The sequence below is a fragment of the Carassius auratus genome, chromosome 12, assembly GCF_003368295.1.
Source record: "Carassius auratus strain Wakin chromosome 12, ASM336829v1, whole genome shotgun sequence".
Taxonomy (NCBI): domain Eukaryota; kingdom Metazoa; phylum Chordata; class Actinopteri; order Cypriniformes; family Cyprinidae; genus Carassius; species Carassius auratus.
In genome coordinates, this window is record NC_039254.1 from 9132833 (window position 1) to 9149763 (window position 16931).

Genomic DNA, 16931 nt, shown 5'->3' on the forward strand with positions numbered 1-16931 from the left:
ATTGTAGAGGTTTGCTTGATAATCTTCAAAAAAAAAATTGTCCAAATTTTTGGTAAGGTTCATTCTCTCCATAGACCAGAAACATGGTCTATTGGTTTAGTTTTCTTTGTCTTGCATTCATAACACCACAGTCACTATTGCCAACTCTATTTTCAAATCCGCTACTCATTGAGTTTCAAATTCACAGCAGACAATTAGCAAGTTGCCCTACTTGTCATATTAGAGGTAACCTAAGGCTGTTATTAACAAGCTTCAAAATTCAATGCTTAACAGTCTGCCTTTACTTTAGAGAAATAAACTGAATGCTTCCCTATCTTCTGTCACGGTAGGAAATCCAGTGTTTCCTCCGTGTCATGTTTTGTGATTGTTTTTGTACTTACGTTGTCTCCATGTGCTCGTTTAGTTGATTGTCATCACCTGGGTGTTGATTGTCTCGCTCCAGCTGATCTTCATCACACCTCAGCTACTTATACTCACCTCGCTCTCTCTCTGTTGTCAGATCCTCTCTCATGTCTTCGTGTCCTAGTTGGATTACCGTCTTCCGTGTTCGTGTGCTGGAGTGGATTAAGTGTTGTCGTCCTCGCGTCAGTGTTCCGGTCTGTTCCTGGTTTCAACCATTGACCACCTTCACCTGCACCGCCGACTTCACCACCCAGCTCATCTCACGCTACCGTAGACCTTCCTTGCCATTGCCAACATCCTGGACTCTCTTTCTCAATAAACTACATCTGATCGCCTGCAATTGCTTCCTCCTCTTTTATCTGTCGTTACAGAAGGATCTGACCATCATGGAAGCAGCAGGCGACCGCTCCCCATCTCATCTGGAAGAATTTCTGCAACGAGCTGTGGGTCGTATGGATCGCCAAGACAAGGCGATAGATGAGATGGGTCGAGCCTTCCAAGCAATGTTGACGAAGGTGTCCGAGCTCGCTCTCCAGACGCAACACCAACAACAACCGTCACCCGCTGCGCCTCCCACGCCACCCACACCGCCGATCGTCTCCGGGGGGATTTCCCAGCCCGAACCACGCCTCCCCATCCCGGAGAAATATGCGGGTGAGCCAGAGTTCTGTCGATCATTTCTGTCTCATTGTTCTCTGCACTTCGCCATGCAGCCCCGCACGTTCTACACCGAGGAAATGAAGGTGGCATTCGTCTTATCACTACTTACGGGAAGGGCTGCCCTCTGGGGGACGGCGGTGTGGGAGAACCAAGACAGCTGCTGTGCCTCGTTCCACGCCCTTTCGGAAGAGATGAGACGGGTCTTCGACCGCTCCGTCGCCGGGAGGGAAGCGGCTCGCCTTCTCACGGACCTACGTCAGGGGGAAAGGTCCGTCTCCGATTACTCGATTGAGTTCCGCACCCTGGCGGCGGAGTGTAAGTGGAACGAAGAGGCGCAGTGGGATCACTTCCTGCATGGGTTGGCTGACCGCATCCAACAGGAGATCCGCGCCGTCGAGCTCCCCACTTCTCTCAATAGTCTGATTGACCTCACCATCAGAGTTGACAATCGACTCGATCAAGCCACCAGACGGAGGGGGAGAACAGTTCTCGCGAACAGACCGGAGGCTCAGTATCAGCGCTCAGAGGTTGCGGTCAGCCCACCGGGAGATCATGAACCCATGCAGGTGGGGCGAGCTCGGCTCTCCCGGGAGGAGAGGATCAGGCGGAGATCCCTGGGACTATGTTTATACTGCGGCAGTCAAGAACATCACATCCAGCGTTGTCCGGTAAAAGACCAAGCCCGATAGTAAAACGGAGGCTACTATCGGGTGGGATCTCTGCCAGGAAGACCTCATCTACATCGACACTCCTTCCGGTGAGTCTACGGTGGTCCACCCACGCACTCGAGCATCACGCCTTGTTGGATTCTGGGGCAGAGGGTAATTTCATGGACTTCAAGTTCGCTTGTAAGCTTAACATTCCTCTCACCTCCCTCAAACACCCCATTGCACCCTTTGCTCTCAACGGACACAGACTACCAGTCATCACTCAGACCACCTTACCTGTTTCCCTCACCACATCTGGCAACCATACTGAGGAGATATCATTTTACATCACGGACTCACCTCAATCCCCCATCGTTCTCGGTCACACCTGGCTTCAGAAACACAACCCCAGGATCAATTGGCGCCTTGGATCTGTGGTTAGCTGGAGCGAGGAATGTCATTTGTCTTGTCTTTTGTCTGCTGGTGTTAATGTTTCTGAGTCTGTGTTTCAGGGGGAAGCAGTGGATTTGGCTAGCGTGCCCGCGGAGTACCACGACCTGAAGGAGGTGTTCAGTAAGTCTCGTGCTGATTCTCTTCCTCCTCATCGTCCCTATGACTGTGCGATAGAGTTATTGCCAGGTACTTCTCCGCCTAAGGGCAAGTTATATTCTTTGTCTATTCCAGAGACGGCGGCCATGGAGAAATATATATCCAGTTCTCTAGCAACGGGGTTTATCCGCCCTTCTTCTTCTCCAGCGGGGGCGGGGTTCTTTTTTGTGGGAAAGAAGGACGGATCCTTGCGACCTTGCATTGACTACCGAGGGCTGAACAACATAACGGTAAAGAATACCTATCCTTTACCGCTTATGTCTTCAGCTTTTGAGAGGTTGCAGGGAGCGTCCGTTTTCACTAAATTGGACTTACGTAATGCTTATCATTTGGTCCGCATCAGGGAGGGGGATGAGTGGAAGACTGCCTTTAACACCCCTAGAGGCCATTTTGAGTACTGCGTTATGCCGTTCGGGCTAACCAACTCGCCGGCAGTCTTTCAAGCACTCGTTAATGACGTGTTGCCAGACATGGTCGATCTGTTCATATATGTTTACCTGGATGACATATTGATTTTTTCTTCGTCTCTCCAGGAACACGTGCAACACGTACGACGAGTGCTTCTGCGGTTGCTAGAGAATGGATTGTTTGTCAAGGCGGAGAAATGCGTTTTTCATGCACAGTCTGTTTCTTTTCTAGGACACATCATTTCGACTGAGGGTGTTCGCATGGATCCTGAGAAGGTTAAGGCTGTGGTAAATTGGCCATCCCCAGAGTCTCGCAAGGCCCTGCAGAGATTTCTGGGGTTCGCCAATTTTTACCGGCGTTTCATTCGCAATTTCAGCCAACTAGCCGCTCCTCTGACCGCCTTGACCTCCCCTAGTTTGACGTTCAGGTGGTCAGACGCAGCTGAGGCTGCGTTTGCCAAACTGAAAAGCTGCTTTGTTTCAGCTCCCATTCTCGTCACCCCTGATCGCTCACGTCAATTCATAGTGGAGGTCGACGCGTCAGAGGTGGGGGTAGGAGCAGTGTTATCCCAACGCGCATCCTCAGACGGAAAGGTGCATCCGTGCGCGTATTATTCTCACCGTTTATCTCCTGCAGAAGTTAATTATGACATTGGCAATCGAGAGTTGTTGGCAGTCAAACTTGCACTGGAAGAATGGCGTCACTGGCTTGAGGGGTCGGGTGTACCTTTCATTGTATGGACGGACCATAAGAATCTCGAATACATTAGAACCGCCAAAAGACTTAACTCCAGGCAGGCTCGGTGGGCATTGTTTTTCGGTCGTTTCGATTTTACACTTTCTTACCGGCCGGGTTCCAAAAACATCAAACCCGATGCTTTATCCCGTCTTTTGGAGCGTTCCGATCGTACTGCTACTCCCGAGCCCATTTTACCGGGGACCATCATTATCTCCGCGCTCAGATGGGAGGTCGAATCGAAGGTGTTGACCGCCTTAGAAGGGGTAACGCCCCCGGCTCGTTGCCCACCGAACCGATTGTTTGTGCCGGAGGGGTTACGGTCAGACGTTCTCCAGTGGGGTCATTGTTCCAGTGTTGCTTGTCACCCAGGGGTTAGTAGAACTAGATTTCTAGTCAAGCAACGATTTTGGTGGCCTGGTATGGCTCGTGACGTCCACGATTTCGTCTTGGCTTGTTCAGTTTGCGCTATTGGTAAGACTTCCAATCGACCTCCAGATGGGTTACTCTTACCGCTGTCTGTCCCTTCAAGACCCTGGTCCCACATTTCGCTAGATTTTATCACCGCCCTCCCGCCCTCTAGAGGCAATACGGTGATTTTAACCGTAGTGGACCGGTTCTCGAAGGCGACTCATTTTATTCCCTTGCCCAAATTACCTTCAGCCAAGGAAACAGCGGTAGCTGTCATTGACCACGTCTTCCGCATACATGGCCTCCCGACAGACGTGGTTTCTGACAGGGGTCCCCAATTTGTGTCCAAATTTTGGCGAGAATTTTGTAAATTGTTAGGAGCGACTGTTAGTCTTTCTTCCGGGTTCCATCCCCAGAGCAATGGTCAAACCGAACGAGCCAATCAGGATGTCGAGAGGGTTTTGCGATGTTTGGTTTCCAATAATCCTTCGTCCTGGGGTCAGCAACTCTCAGTTGTGGAGTACGCACACAATTCTTTGCCAGTGTCATCTACGGGCATGTCTCCATTTAAGTGTAGTTTAGGGTACCAACCACCTAATTTTGTCAGTACGGAATCCGAGGTTTCGGTCCCCTCCGCACACGCACTAGTCCAGAGGTGTCACCGCACCTGGACCAGAGCTCGCAGAGCTCTGCTCCAGGCTAGGTCGCGCACCAAGGCTAAGGCCGATCGCCACCGGTCGAAGCCTCCCCGTTACGTCGTCGGTCAAAGAGTGTGGCTTTCTACCCAGAATATTCCTATGCGTTCCGTTTCTAACAAACTTGCTCCCAAATTTATTGGCCCGTTTTCTATTACCAAGATTATTAATCCGGTAACCGTGCGTCTTAGCCTTCCTCCGGCGTACAGGAGGATTCATCCCGTGTTCCACGTGTCCAAAATTAAATCGGTGATTTCTTCCCGTCTTAATCCGCCTGCTCCGGTTCCCCCCCCCGCCTCGTCTCGTTAATGGGGAGACCACCTATTCGGTTAATCGTATTCTGGACTCTAGACGGAGGGGACGCGGTTTTCAGTACTTGGTGGATTGGGAAGGTTACGGTCCGGAGGAGAGAAGCTGGGTTCCTGCTCGGGACATATTGGATCACCACCTTATAGATGATTACAATCTACAGGTAAAGCAGGCTGGGAACGTCAGGTGACGTCCTAGGGGAGAGGGTACTGTCACGGTAGGAAATCCAGTGTTTCCTCCGTGTCATGTTTTGTGATTGTTTTTGTACTTACGTTGTCTCCATGTGCTCGTTTAGTTGATTGTCATCACCTGGGTGTTGATTGTCTCGCTCCAGCTGATCTTCATCACACCTCAGCTACTTATACTCACCTCGCTCTCTCTCTGTTGTCAGATCCTCTCTCATGTCTTCGTGTCCTAGTTGGATTACCGTCTTCCGTGTTCGTGTGCTGGAGTGGATTAAGTGTTGTCGTCCTCGCGTCAGTGTTCCGGTCTGTTCCTGGTTTCAACCATTGACCACCTTCACCTGCACCGCCGACTTCACCACCCAGCTCATCTCACGCTACCGTAGACCTTCCTTGCCATTGCCAACATCCTGGACTCTCTTTCTCAATAAACTACATCTGATCGCCTGCAATTGCTTCCTCCTCTTTTATCTGTCGTTACATCTTCTGTATGAAACAGAAACTTTATTCTGAATCCTCCACATATTGCCTGCTTCAGTATTCTTTGGAAGATGGAAGGAGCCATTGAAGATAGTATTTATATACTATCACATGCTCGTCTGGCGGCACATCTTATTTTCCACTGAAAACCGACAGTTCCTGCTGTGTTCATTGCTGCTGTGCTCAATATTGCTCCGGAGGATTTAACTGTAGTTTTTTGTTACATATAGTCTTTTCTGCTCCTGTGCATATTATTCCACAAAAAATAAATAAATTAATTTAAATCATTCTCTCTCTCTCTCTCTCTCTCTCTCTCTCTCTCTCTCTCTCTCTCTCTCTATATATATATATATATAGTGTGTGTGTGTGTATAGCAAATATTTAAAAATCAAATATTTAAAGATGTAAAAAAAATAAACAGATACAACTTGCTCTGCCTAAACCAAGGCCCAAATATCCTGTTGTTGAAATTGTTCTCATTTGAGTATTAAATTGGGTTGCAGATGCTTTTTTTGGACTTCTTTAAATGAGGCTTTTCAACCAAGAAAAACAGTTTCATTTTTCAGGATGTCCGTTTAAAGAAGAACAGGTTGTAAGTGAAACAGTCAATTTAGCTCAAAGGGAATCCTTTAAGCTGATCACTGAGATGGCCAGCGATTCATTGAACGAGCCATATAACATCAACTTTGCAATGGATATTAATATCCAAAGTATAGTGAAAACACTATTAATTAGCACAGTAACAAGATTGGCAGTTTAAGACATTAACTTGTAAGCAAGAAACACAAGATACTTCTCTTTTCAATATGAACAAGACTTTATTAGATAAATCTAAGAAATATAAACTAATCTAACATATAATCACACACACTCACACATTCACATATTTTCCGGACTATAAATCGCTATAAGTTTGGCTGGTCCTGCGACTTATAGTCAGGTGCGACTTATTTATCAAAATTAATTTGACATGAACCAAGAGAAATGATCCAAGAGAAAGCATTACCGTCTACAGCCGCGAGAGGGCGCTATGCTGCTCAGTGCTCCTGTAGTCTACACTGAAGACACAGAGCGCCCTCTCGCGGCTGCAGACAGTCATGTTTTCTCTTGGTTCTTGGGTCTAAATAAATGCGACTTATAGTCCAGTGCGACTTATATATGTTTTTCTCCTCATCATGACGTATTTTTGGACTGATGCGACTTATACTCAGGTGCGACTTATAGTCCGAAAAATACGGTAGATATTGTCTTTGCTTGGGGTGTTGCAATGTTTTTCTTGTCCGTTCATAAATCATGTTATCTTATCAATCACGTAGTCTGAATTTTCCCACTCTTGCAGGGTATAATTTTGGACATGATTCCTATAACAAGAATATGATGCATTTGACAAATAACTGGTTGTCAGAAACATTTCAAGCAAGAAGATTCAAACACACACATACTAAACATGAATATGAATCCTTATGCTGGGTACACACCAAAAGATAATCGGGCTGATTTTGGGCCAATTTCCCCCCTTCTGAAAATCCTAGCTATGTCCCGATTATATTGATGGTTCTACAGATTATCAGAGGTGGGTAGAGTACCCAAAAACTTTACTCAATTAAAAGTTAAAGTAATTCTAGAAATATCTACTCAAGTCAAAGTAAAAGTACTAGTCTTGAATAGTTACTTGAGTAAGAGTAAGAGAGTATCGGATAAAACAATCTACTTAAGTAGTTAGTTACTAGTTACTTTGGGTCATGTATATATTTCATCAGCCTTTACTCCAATTCATGTAATTTATTATAAAACCCTGTCTGTTTGCTTAAGTAACAAATATAGGTGTCATGCCATAACATATTTTTAATACGACTTTATATTAAATGTGAATTTAACATTGAAAGTTAATGTGATATAAATATTGCTACTAATCTTTCATTGTTCAGAAAGAGAGCAAATAACATTTACATTATTAAAGATCATTTTCACTGACAGTCTAGATTTCAATCACTCTCAGAAACTCCCATTAAAATCACTGAAACTGTTAACACTGTGAAATCAATATCTTAATTATAGATTCGTACACACATCTGCACTTTGTTGTTTCTGACAAGAGAATTCGCCAGAAAGAGGTATTCAGTAAGTGAGCGAATGAAGGAATCACCGGCATTTCAGCGGTGACTCATCGGAACACCTCTGATTGGCCATTGCATTCAAAAGCTCAACAGAACCGTGTGTGATTGGTTAATGCGCAGTGCTGTAAAAACTCGTCTGTCTCTGGCTCAGCGCCAGCAAGCGATCACAGATTTAGCAGCTGATGATATGACTTGCTGAACGTACTCGCACTGGTGTGATTGTATTAAAATGAATAAAACCTTAATCGGCTATTTTTTGTCTTTTGGAAGCTGCATTCAACTTGACTCCCCTCTGTTATAAGCCACACACATACAACAAACTAATGTCACAGTGGTATCGTGTACTGTAATCGAATGTAGCCAAGTTATTACCTATTAAACAGTAGACAGCACATGCGTTCATCTAAGGGTGTACTCACACTAGCCAGTTTGAACCGTGCCCAAGTGCGTTTGACCACCAAAGCGCGGTTCGTTTGACTAGTGTGAGTGCTCCGAACCGTGCCCGGGTGCGGCTCAAGTAGCCGGGCCTGGCCCGCTTGGAAGAGGTGGGCCAGAGCACGGTTCAGTTGGACTCGGGTGCGGTTCGCATGCAGTGTGAGCGCTAACCGTGCTGGAGCACGGAAAAGAACGCGTTGCATCACGGTTTTGCGATGCTCCAAAACCAACATGGCAGGGAAAGGGTCGCTTTGGTCTACGGCAGAGGTGCAAAACGCATAAAAACTCAAAACTACAAAGTCCTTGCTGCACTTCAGCTGGTACCTTGCAAACATCCTCATACGAGCAGCACGATTACGTGAAAATTTTTGCGCCACTAAGGCGACACATCTGTTTAACAACAGGCTGTGAGAGGGCTGTGGACCACCGTGGACCAAGCGACACAAAATTATCCACAAAGAAAACAGAGCGATGAACTCCATTGTGTTCGGTGAGCGCCGCTCTTCCTGTTTATCCCGAAACTGTCACACCATAATGACGTAAGCGTGCTCCGGCACGAATGCTGATACCCTATTTGTGAGTGCAGGCCAGAGGGGAGTGGGGAGGGGGGACAATCGTACTCGGGCCCGGTTCATGGCAACCCATGCCTAGTGTGAGTACACCCTAATAAGGATCTCCATCGCAAGCAAATAATAGCCTTTGCAGATTTGCTTTCAATTTAGTGCAGTTCCATAGCCCCGTTTTCAACGCTGCTGATATTCTTAAATGTTACAACTCTGAGTGAAGTTGTACAGAGACAGAGAAGATTTCCGAATTAGAAACAAGGATCCAAACTACGGCTTTGTATGCGTCTAGCTCAGTGATTCCTGTACATTGTTCGGTTCCAGCAACAGAGCCCCTGCAGCAGGGCAACTGGGTGACAGTGAGGCAGCATAGTCGTGGGTCAAAACACCGCTCTTCTGTTCCGATTAAAACATTAAACAGGTTCTTCCCACTCAGTGATGCACCCACTGAGAAACATGATGAAAGTGCTCTAGTTATTGGTGACTCTATTGTACGGAACGTGAATATAGAGTAAATAGCTACCATAGTCAAATGTTTACCGGGAGCCAGAGCGCCTGACATCTTGGCAAATTTAAAAGTCCTGGCTAATGCTAAACATAAATACAGTAAGATTGTTATTCATGCCGGCGCTAATGATGTTCAACTTCGCCAGTCGGAGATCACTAAAAATAATATTACAGAGGTGTGTGAACTTGCAAGCACGATGTCAGACACTGTAATATGCTCTGGGCCCCTCCCTGCTTACCGTGGTGACAAGATGCATAGCAGATTGTCATTAATCAATGGCTGGATGTCTAAGTGGTGCCCACAGAATAACATAGGTTTCATAGACAATTGGACGAGCTTTTGGGGCAGACCCTCCTGGGGTGGTGCCGCTCTTCTCTCTAGAAATATGGCACATAGTCTTGATGATGTAACAGAAACTATGGACTCTCTCTTTTCTATCATTTTAAATACAGTTGCTCCTTTACGCTTAAGGAAGGTTAAGGAAACCAGTATGACACCATGGTATAATGAGCATACTCGCACCCTAAAGAGAGCAGCCCAAAAAATGGAGCACAGCTGGAGGAAAACAAAACTACAGGTATTTCGTATTGCTTGGTGGGTAAGTAACCTTTCCTACAGAAAAGCATTAAAAACTGCTAGATCCGATTATTTATTTCTCTTTTAGAAGAAAACAAACATAACCCCAGGTATTTATTCAGCACACAAAATTGTAAGCATTCAGCCGTCAGCTACAGTATTGCATCAGACAGTCCACTATAGTTCCACTCATTCTGTACCATAGGAGAGAAAGAATTGTATAAACTTGTTAAATCATCTAAACCAACAACATGTATGTTTGACCTTATACCATCTAAGCTCCTAAAAGAGGTGCTTCCAGAAGTCATAGATCCTCTTCTGACTATTATTAATTCCTCATTGTCATTAGGATATGTCCCTAAAACCTTCAAACTGGCTGTTATTAAGCCTCTCATTAAAAAAACACAACTTGGCCCCAAAGAACTAGTTAATTATAGACCAATCTCGAATCTCCCTTTTCTGTCCAAGATACTTTATAAGGTGGTATCCTTACAATTATACTCCTTCTTAGAGAAAATTGGTATATTTAAGGATTTCCAGTCAGGATTTAGAACATATCATAGTACTGAGACTGCTCTCCTTAGAGTTACAAATGACCTGCTCTTATCATCTGATCGTGGTTGTATCTCTCTAATAGTTTTATTGGATCTTAGTGCTGCGTTTGACACAATTGACCACAACATTCTTTTGCATTGACTTGAACACTTTGTAGGCATTAATGGAAGTGCGTTAGCATGGTTTAAATCGTACTTATATTACGTCCATCAGTTCGTAGCAGTGAATGAAGATGTATCAAATTGCTCACAAGTGCAGTATGGAGTACCTCAAAGCTCAGTACTAGGGCCGCTACTCTTCACGCTTTATATGTTACCCTTGGGAGATATCATCAGGAAACATGGTGTTAGCTTTCACTGTTATGCTGATGATACTCAGCTCTATATTTCTTCACGGCCCGGTGAAATACACCAATTTGAAAAAATAATGGAATGCATAGTCGTTAAAAAAAAACTGGATGACACGTAATTTTTACTGCTAAATTCTGCATGTAATAACCTAGAACACTGTTTAAGACTTGATGGCTGCTCTGTCAATTCTTCGTCATCAGTTTGGAACCTTAGCCACCAGATCCAGTCTGTATCCATATCAGAGGGTCACTGCAGTCACCTGAACCCAGTACATATCCAGACCAGATGGTGGATCAGCACCTAGAAAGGACCTCTACATCCCTGAAAGACAGCGGAGACCAGGACAACTAGAGCCCCAGATACAGATCCCCTGTAAAGACCTTGTCTCAGACGACCACCAGGGAAAGACCACAAGAAACAGATGATTCTTCTGCACAATCTGACTTTGCAGCAGCCTGGAATTGAACTGCTGGTTTCGTCTGGTCAGAGGAGAACTGGCCCCCCAATTGAGCCTGGTTTCTCCCAAGGTTTTTTTTTCTCCATTCTGTCACCGATGGAGTTTCGGTTCCTTGCCGCCTTCGCCTCTGGCTTGCTTAGTTGGGTTACTTCATCTACAGTGATATCATTGACTTGATTGGAAATAAATGCACAGAGACTATTTAAACTGAACAGAGATGACATCACTGAATTCAATGATGAACTGCCTTTAACTGTCATTTTGCATTATTGACACATTGTTTTCCTAATGAATGTTGTTCAGTTGCTTTGACGCCATGTATTTTGTTCAAAGCGCTATATAAATAAAGGTGACTTGACTTGACTATAGGAGCAAAACGGTTAAATCTAGGATTTTTTTATCCTCATGTTTTGAAAATCGTATAAGATGTAAAAAAAATATTTTGGTGTGTACCCAGCATTAAGCTATTCAATAGTTATTAAAACGAATTGAAATTGTCAATAATTTTTCTAATGGTTTTATGTTGAAAGCTGTTCTGTGAAAGAGTTGTTTGGTTATCTTGCTTCAGAATGTGGTGCTAGGAGTTGATTTACAACATCATGTTGCCTTTCTGTGGAATTCGTCTCATGTTATAACCATGCTCCAGATCAAATATTGAATTTGTCTGGTTCGGGTCTGATAAGCTACAAGGTTAAGGACCTCAAAGAAACACTGAGAGGCACTGACCCCGACATTCCTCTTGTGTTCGTCAGCGGCAACCATGATCTTGGCAAGACACCCACTCCGGAGAGCATGGAACATTTCTGCTGTGACTGGGGCAATGATTACTTCAGTTTTTGGATGGGTAGGGTGTTGTGTTTGGTGTTGAAATCTCAGTTCTTCTTCGACTCATCAGGCTGTCCTGAGTTAATGGAGGCCCATGAGGTCTGGCTAGAGAGCCAGCTGCAGAGAGTCATCCAGACCCCCTCTCTCCACGTGCTTGTCTTCCAGCACATTCTGCTCTTGCTCCATACACCCGATGAAGAGGATGATTACTTCAACCTGCAGAGGGGAATCAGAGAGCGCTTGATCCAGAGATTCAATCAAGCAGGTGAGAAGAAAGCACTTGAGCCTTACACATCAAACAAGACAAGTGGCAAGTGTTCATACTTCATAGCCTAAAGTATCAAAGAGTGCTCTCTCGTTTAGCCTTTTCCCAAAAATGTGCTAAATAGTAATCAAAATGTTTTTTTCCCAACATTTATTTATTTAATGTATGTATCTTTTTTTTCCCCATAAGAACAGGAGTACTTAAATCATGTGGATTTACATTTTTTGCATTGCTTTCACACGGCATAAACAAACAGTTTTTGTTCTCAGTTACACTATATAGTTAGACATATAAATTTGCTTTTCAGTAAGTGGTAAATGCAAGCAAATTCGACGAGTCCATGATTCAGAACAATTACTTATGGTTTGTTTCTGACTGATTTGCAAATGGTTAGATAAATAAAAAATAATACAATTTATTGATTTGTTTGTGAATTAGAGAGAAAGTGTAACATATCAGTAGCATATATGTTAACTAGTCTACATAATGGATCAGTTTACAGTAGACCTACAAACAAAATAATTTATTCAGTTAGTTTTTTGTTTCGTTTTTTCAGTGAAGAATGTGAACTTTCAAATAAAAAAAACAAAAGGTTTACTTTTTTATATTAAATAGAATTGCTTTTCATTCTTTAAAAAATAAAAAGTATATATATATATAAGAATGGCGCATTAAATGGTTCATTTATGGTCACATGATGGAATAGTGCCTTTGTTTTGCCTTTGGCTATTTAATTATGCTGTGAGTGCCCTGGAGTGCTTTTACAGGATACATACTAAAAGCTTTACAGACAAGAAATACGCAGGTTGTCCATACACCAGATTCTATTATGAGTGTAGACTCTATAAGAGGCTTGTTGCGCATAGGTTAATTATTGATCATAGAACTCAGAGCAGGTCGAATCAGAGTGGATGTTGTTTTATTTAACAGCTGTGTGGACATAATGTTGATATCTAATGAGGACTGCCCTTTGCTTTAATAAAGATTTCCACTATTAACAGGCAACTTTTGACTTTCAGCCTGAAAAGACTGCATCTAAATGTAGTTCAAATTTCAAAGTACTACACAAGAATGTTATCATATGGCTATAAGAACGAGGAACTGCAATGTTATTGTTATAGGTTTCAAAGAATATGAATCTTTGAACATGTCAGATTAATTCACTCTCCATTATTTTTCAGTTATAAATTGTAGTACATACTAAAACTATAAACCATTAAATGTTGGAAAAGTATCAAGTACATTCATTGGGTTTAGGGTTATGTGAGCCATGAGGGAAAACATACTTTGTGACATCCTGCTGGAAGTAGGGATATGCCAGTATCAATTTTTCATGTTGTGATTAATTGCTAATGCTTTTATCATGGTATTATCACGATATTGAAATTTAGTAATAATACAGTATAACAGGTTTAATAACTTTTTTTCTTAAAACAAAAATACAATAGAGCAATATAGAAAAATATTAAAAATGAAACGTTTTACACAGATTAAAGTGCAAAAGAACTATCAAGTCAAGTCACCTTTATTTATATAGCGCTTTAAACAAAATACATTGCGTCAAAGCAACTGAACAACATTCATTCAGAAAACAGTGTGGCAATAATGCAAAATGACAGTTAAAGGCAGTTCATCATTGAATTCAGTGATGTCATCTCAGTTCAGTTTAAATAGTGTCTGTGTTTCATTCATACTGAGTTTTTTACACTGTTATGAGTTGGATTCCCATGCTAAACATGGACAAAGTTTCAAAAATTAAGTTGCACGTTTGAAGGAGTATTTTTGTTCCCAAAATACTACTTCCGGTTTGTCACAAGTTTCGGAAAGTTTTTTTTGAGTATGGCTCTGTGTGACGTTAGATTGAGCGGAATTTCCTTATATGGGTCCTAAGGCACTTCTGCCAGAAGAGCACGCGCTCCCGTATAGCGAGGCTGAGCAGCACAGACATTTCACTGATCAGAGCGAGAGCGTCGCGAAAAGTCACAAAAGAAGTGTGTTTTTGGTTGCCAGGGCAAGACAACCCTGCACAGATTACCAAAAAAACAGCATTAAGGGACCAGTGGATGGAGTTTATTTTTACAGAGCATCAACGGAGATGTGCAAGTGTTTGTGTTTGTTCCTTGCATTTCGAAGATGCTTGTTTTACAAACAAGGCCTAGTTTGACGACGGACGTATCGTTTATTTCTTAAGGATGATGCAATCCCAATGAAAAAGGGTCACGATTGTGTGTTGGAACCGCAGGCGGTGAGTAAAACTGCTTCAAATATCTCTGCCTCCTTGTTAGTGCGTCCGCCTCCCATCGGAGACCCGGGTTCGAGCCCCGCTCGGAGCGAGTCGTTGCTGCTGCTGCTCTCGTTCAGTTTCAGCCTTGGGATCTGATTCTGGATCATAAATAAACGGCTGAATCTGACTGTAAGCCATGGTTTGTTTTGGATGATGGTTTTTCCCTCACGGTAATGTCACAATTTCCACATGCTCTCAACACAAAAGCCTACTGGCGCTCGTGATTCTTTAGCTCCGCCCACACGTCACGCCTCCAGCGGCTCGTGTTTTTCCGACTTTTTGCAGTTACGAAGGATGCAGTACTACTCTATAGGTACTCAAGATTAACAGGATATTGAGTGAAAACTAGCATTTCACCCCCCTTTAAGTATTCATCAAGGATGCCTCTAACCCTAACCGTGGACCTTTCACCCTCCTTCCATCCGGCAGACGTTACAGAAGCCTATGCTCTCACACTAGCAGGCTCAGGGAGAGCTTCTTCCTCGAGGCTGTGACACTTCTAAACTCCACACTACCAATCTAACCTGCATCTGCTTTCTTACTGCACTGGTCACAGTACTTTAAATACATGTATTTGCACTACTCATATTTTGCACAGACTACACATCGTTCAAGCTATCACACTGTAAACTATCTAACGTTGTTAATGTACATAGCACAATAAACTATTTCTATAAATAGTATTGCACTACTGATTACTTTGCATAGAATACATTGTTTAACAATACTATTGCACACTCATCTAACTGTATTACCACTGTTCTTACGTTGCTGCTGTTCATAATGTATATATATAAAACCCCATATCCCTACGTTGCATTCCTATTTATATTCTGTACATACTCTGTTTAATATTGTAGCAACTCCACTGTAGATTCTGTAACTCATAGATTCACTTACTCTGCACTTTTATGTATATAAAACACTATATTCTTGCACTTCTGGTTAGATGCTAACTGCATTTCATTAGCTCTGTACTTGTACTCTGCATAATGACAATAAAGTTGAATCCAGGATGAACACGGCAAATCCACAAATCTGAATGACTATTTAAATCTATTTAAATACATTTTAGAAAGTAGCAGCTGCTTTAGTTATGGGGTTTCCAGGGGAACAGCTGCATTTTCTGCTGTCAGAGAGAAAATCTGCGCGTCTCTCACATGTTCCCCCATGCACTTCTCATGTGCTTGTTTATATCAGAGTACATGCTCTTTCAATTTTTTATTTTTTATTTACAGTATTTAGAAGTGCCCACGATATCAATACTGTGCATATTTATTACCGTGATATATTGCATTACCGAATACCGGGACATGTCTAGCTGGAAGTAGCCATCAGAAGATGGGTACACTGTAGTCATAAAGGGATGGACATGGTGAGCAACAATATTCAGGTATAGGCTGTGGCGTTCAAACAATGCTCAATTGGTACTAAGTGGACCAAAGTGTGGCAAAAAATATCCCCCACATCATTACACCATCACCACCAGCCTGAACCGTTGAGACAAGGCAGGATGGATCCATGCGTTCATGTTCTTTATGCCAAATTCTGACTTAACCATCTGACTGTCTCATGATTCATCAGACCAGGCAACGGTTCCCCAATTTTCTATTGTCCTATTGTGGTGAGCTTGTGTGAATTGTAGCCTCTGTTTCCTGTTCTTAGCTGACAGGAGTGGCATCCAGTGTGGTCTTCTGCTGCTATAGCCCATCTGCTTCAGGGTTCGATGTGTTGTGCGTTCAGAGATGATATTCTGCATACCTTGTAATGTGTGGTTATTTGAGTTACTGTTGCCTTTCAATCATCTATAACCAGTCTGCCCATTCTCCTCTGACCTCAACAAAGCATTTTCATCCACACAACTGCCACTCACTAGATATTTCTCTTTTTCAGCCTATTCTCTGTAAACCCTAAAGATGGTTGTACGTGAAACTCCCAGCAGGTCAGCTGTTTTTGAAATAATCAGACCAGCCCGTATGGCACCAACAACAATTCCACGTTTAAAATCAATTAAATCCCCTTTCTTTCCCCTTCTGATTCCCCATCCACTCCACAGATTCCTTCTGAACACCACTTTTACTATTTCCATTTCCGTTTTCTAATTTCTCAATGATCAAAACATGGAACATGCAAATATGAGGAATTTGCTTGAAAAAATAAACCAGTCCTCTTGGAGATCAGAGATCCCTGTCAGAGGAAAACACAGCCACTGCCCAGAAAAACTCATTTTCTCAGGCTCTTTGAGCTCATAGATTTAATATCCTGCTGCAAATTATATTTGTATGATTTAAACCGCATTTTCTAAAAGGAAGCAAGACTGTGAGGAGAAGATGATTTTTTTGAGACATCTGCCTTAAGGGAAAACATGCTGATCACTCCAGATGTCTGTTAGCTTTGAGGTTTGTACAGTGGGTGGCATTTGTAATGAATACATATAACATACAGTTCCAGATATCAC

At 43.1% G+C, this 16931-nt stretch overlaps 1 pseudogene; it reads left to right on the forward strand.

The window, feature by feature from the left end:
• LOC113112225 (serine/threonine-protein phosphatase CPPED1-like) overlaps positions 1-16931 on the forward strand; it is a 40925-nt pseudogene that overhangs the window by 16717 nt on the left and 7277 nt on the right.